Source organism: Sinocyclocheilus anshuiensis, unplaced genomic scaffold (assembly GCF_001515605.1).
Source record: "Sinocyclocheilus anshuiensis isolate Anshui unplaced genomic scaffold, SAMN03320099.WGS_v1.1 scaffold1849, whole genome shotgun sequence".
NCBI lineage: Eukaryota > Metazoa > Chordata > Actinopteri > Cypriniformes > Cyprinidae > Sinocyclocheilus > Sinocyclocheilus anshuiensis.
Genome location: NW_015541038.1, coordinates 350,709 through 354,471, shown reverse-complemented (window position 1 = coordinate 354,471; position 3,763 = coordinate 350,709). Strand labels below are relative to the sequence as shown.

Sequence of the window (3,763 nt, the reverse complement as noted above, 5' to 3'; positions counted from 1 at the left end):
CTGTTTATCTGTCTGTGTATCTGTCTGTCTCTGTCTATCTATCTGTCTGTCTGTTTATCTGTCTGTCTGTCTATCTGTCTGTTTATCTGTCTGTCTGTCTATCTGTCTGTCTCTGTCTATCTATCTGTCTGTTTATCTGTCTGTCTGTCTATTTATCTGTCTGTCTGTCTGTCTATCTATCAATCTATCTATCTATCTATCTATCTGTCTGTCTCTGTCTATCTATCTGTCTGTCTGTCCGTCTCTATCTATCTATCTATCTGTCTGTCTCTGTCTATCTATCTGTCTGTCTGTCCGTCTCTATCTATCTATCTATCTGTCTGTCTCTGTCTATCTATCTGTCTGTCTGTCCGTCTCTATCTATCTATCTATCTGTCTGTCTCTGTCTATCTATCTGTCTGTCTGTCCGTCTCTATCTATCTATCTATCTGTCTGTCTCTGTCTATCTATCTGTCTGTCTGTCCGTCTCTATCTATCTATCTATCTGTCTGTCTCTGTCTATCTATCTGTCTGTCTGTCCGTCTCTATCTATCTATCTATCTGTCTGTCTCTGTCTATCTATCTGTCTGTCTGTCCGTCTCTATCTATCTATCTATCTGTCTGTCTCTGTCTATCTATCTGTCTGTCTGTCCGTCTCTATCTATCTATCTATCTGTCTGTCTCTGTCTATCTATCTGTCTGTCTGTCCGTCTCTATCTATCTATCTATCTGTCTGTCTCTGTCTATCTATCTGTCTGTCTGTCCGTCTCTATCTATCTATCTATCTGTCTGTCTCTGTCTATCTATCTGTCTGTCTGTCCGTCTCTATCTATCTATCTATCTGTCTGTCTCTGTCTATCTATCTGTCTGTCTGTCCGTCTCTATCTATCTATCTATCTGTCTGTCTCTGTCTATCTATCTGTCTGTCTGTCCGTCTCTATCTATCTATCTATCTGTCTGTCTCTGTCTATCTATCTGTCTGTCTGTCCGTCTCTATCTATCTATCTATCTGTCTGTCTCTGTCTATCTATCTGTCTGTCTGTCCGTCTCTATCTATCTATCTATCTGTCTGTCTCTGTCTATCTATCTGTCTGTCTGTCCGTCTCTATCTATCTATCTATCTGTCTGTCTCTGTCTATCTATCTGTCTGTCTGTCCGTCTCTATCTATCTATCTATCTGTCTGTCTCTGTCTATCTATCTGTCTGTCTGTCCGTCTCTATCTATCTATCTATCTGTCTGTCTCTGTCTATCTATCTGTCTGTCTGTCCGTCTCTATCTATCTATCTATCTGTCTGTCTCTGTCTATCTATCTGTCTGTCTGTCCGTCTCTATCTATCTATCTATCTGTCTGTCTCTGTCTATCTATCTGTCTGTCTGTCCGTCTCTATCTATCTATCTATCTGTCTGTCTCTGTCTATCTATCTGTCTGTCTGTCCGTCTCTATCTATCTATCTATCTGTCTGTCTCTGTCTATCTATCTGTCTGTCTGTCCGTCTCTATCTATCTATCTATCTGTCTGTCTCTGTCTATCTATCTGTCTGTCTGTCCGTCTCTATCTATCTATCTATCTGTCTGTCTCTGTCTATCTATCTGTCTGTCTGTCCGTCTCTATCTATCTATCTATCTGTCTGTCTCTGTCTATCTATCTGTCTGTCTGTCCGTCTCTATCTATCTATCTATCTGTCTGTCTCTGTCTATCTATCTGTCTGTCTGTCCGTCTCTATCTATCTATCTATCTGTCTGTCTCTGTCTATCTATCTGTCTGTCTGTCCGTCTCTATCTATCTATCTATCTGTCTGTCTCTGTCTATCTATCTGTCTGTCTGTCCGTCTCTATCTATCTATCTATCTGTCTGTCTCTGTCTATCTATCTGTCTGTCTGTCCGTCTCTATCTATCTATCTATCTGTCTGTCTCTGTCTATCTATCTGTCTGTCTGTCCGTCTCTATCTATCTATCTATCTGTCTGTCTCTGTCTATCTATCTGTCTGTCTGTCCGTCTCTATCTATCTATCTATCTGTCTGTCTCTGTCTATCTATCTGTCTGTCTGTCCGTCTCTATCTATCTATCTATCTGTCTGTCTCTGTCTATCTATCTGTCTGTCTGTCCGTCTCTATCTATCTATCTATCTGTCTGTCTCTGTCTATCTATCTGTCTGTCTGTCCGTCTCTATCTATCTATCTATCTGTCTGTCTCTGTCTATCTATCTGTCTGTCTGTCCGTCTCTATCTATCTATCTATCTGTCTGTCTCTGTCTATCTATCTGTCTGTCTGTCCGTCTCTATCTATCTATCTATCTGTCTGTCTCTGTCTATCTATCTGTCTGTCTGTCCGTCTCTATCTATCTATCTATCTGTCTGTCTCTGTCTATCTATCTGTCTGTCTGTCCGTCTCTATCTATCTATCTATCTGTCTGTCTCTGTCTATCTATCTGTCTGTCTGTCCGTCTCTATCTATCTATCTATCTGTCTGTCTCTGTCTATCTATCTGTCTGTCTGTCCGTCTCTATCTATCTATCTATCTGTCTGTCTCTGTCTATCTATCTGTCTGTCTGTCCGTCTCTATCTATCTATCTATCTGTCTGTCTCTGTCTATCTATCTGTCTGTCTGTCCGTCTCTATCTATCTATCTATCTGTCTGTCTCTGTCTATCTATCTGTCTGTCTGTCCGTCTCTATCTATCTATCTATCTGTCTGTCTCTGTCTATCTATCTGTCTGTCTGTCCGTCTCTATCTATCTATCTATCTGTCTGTCTCTGTCTATCTATCTGTCTGTCTGTCCGTCTCTATCTATCTATCTATCTGTCTGTCTCTGTCTATCTATCTGTCTGTCTGTCCGTCTCTATCTATCTATCTATCTGTCTGTCTCTGTCTATCTATCTGTCTGTCTGTCCGTCTCTATCTATCTATCTATCTGTCTGTCTCTGTCTATCTATCTGTCTGTCTGTCCGTCTCTATCTATCTATCTATCTGTCTGTCTCTGTCTATCTATCTGTCTGTCTGTCCGTCTCTATCTATCTATCTATCTGTCTGTCTCTGTCTATCTATCTGTCTGTCTGTCCGTCTCTATCTATCTATCTATCTGTCTGTCTCTGTCTATCTATCTGTCTGTCTGTCCGTCTCTATCTATCTATCTATCTGTCTGTCTCTGTCTATCTATCTGTCTGTCTGTCCGTCTCTATCTATCTATCTATCTGTCTGTCTCTGTCTATCTATCTGTCTGTCTGTCCGTCTCTATCTATCTATCTATCTGTCTGTCTCTGTCTATCTATCTGTCTGTCTGTCCGTCTCTATCTATCTATCTATCTGTCTGTCTCTGTCTATCTATCTGTCTGTCTGTCCGTCTCTATCTATCTATCTATCTGTCTGTCTCTGTCTATCTATCTGTCTGTCTGTCCGTCTCTATCTATCTATCTATCTGTCTGTCTCTGTCTATCTATCTGTCTGTCTGTCCGTCTCTATCTATCTATCTATCTGTCTGTCTGTCCGTCCGTCCGTCCGTCTGTCCGGCTGTCTGTCTGTTTATCTGTCTGTCTATCTATCTGTCTATCTATCTATCTGTCTGTCTCTGTCTATCTATCTGTCTGCCTGCCTGTCTGTCTCTATCTATCTATCTATCTATCTGTCTGTCTATCTATCTATCTATCTGTCTGTCTCTGTCTATCTATCTGTCTGCCTGCCTGTCCGTCTCTATCTATCTATCAATCTATCTATCTATCTATCTATCTCTGTCTATCTATCTATCTATCTGTCTGTCTGTCTGTCTGTCTATATCTATCTATCTA

General features: G+C 40.9%; 1 protein-coding gene across 1 annotated transcript in view; it reads left to right on the top strand.

Moving 5' to 3' along the window:
- The window catches only part of prkar2ab (protein kinase, cAMP-dependent, regulatory, type II, alpha, B), a 17,173-nt gene that overhangs the window by 4,402 nt on the left and 9,008 nt on the right, over positions 1-3,763 (top strand). The window lies entirely within an intron of this gene.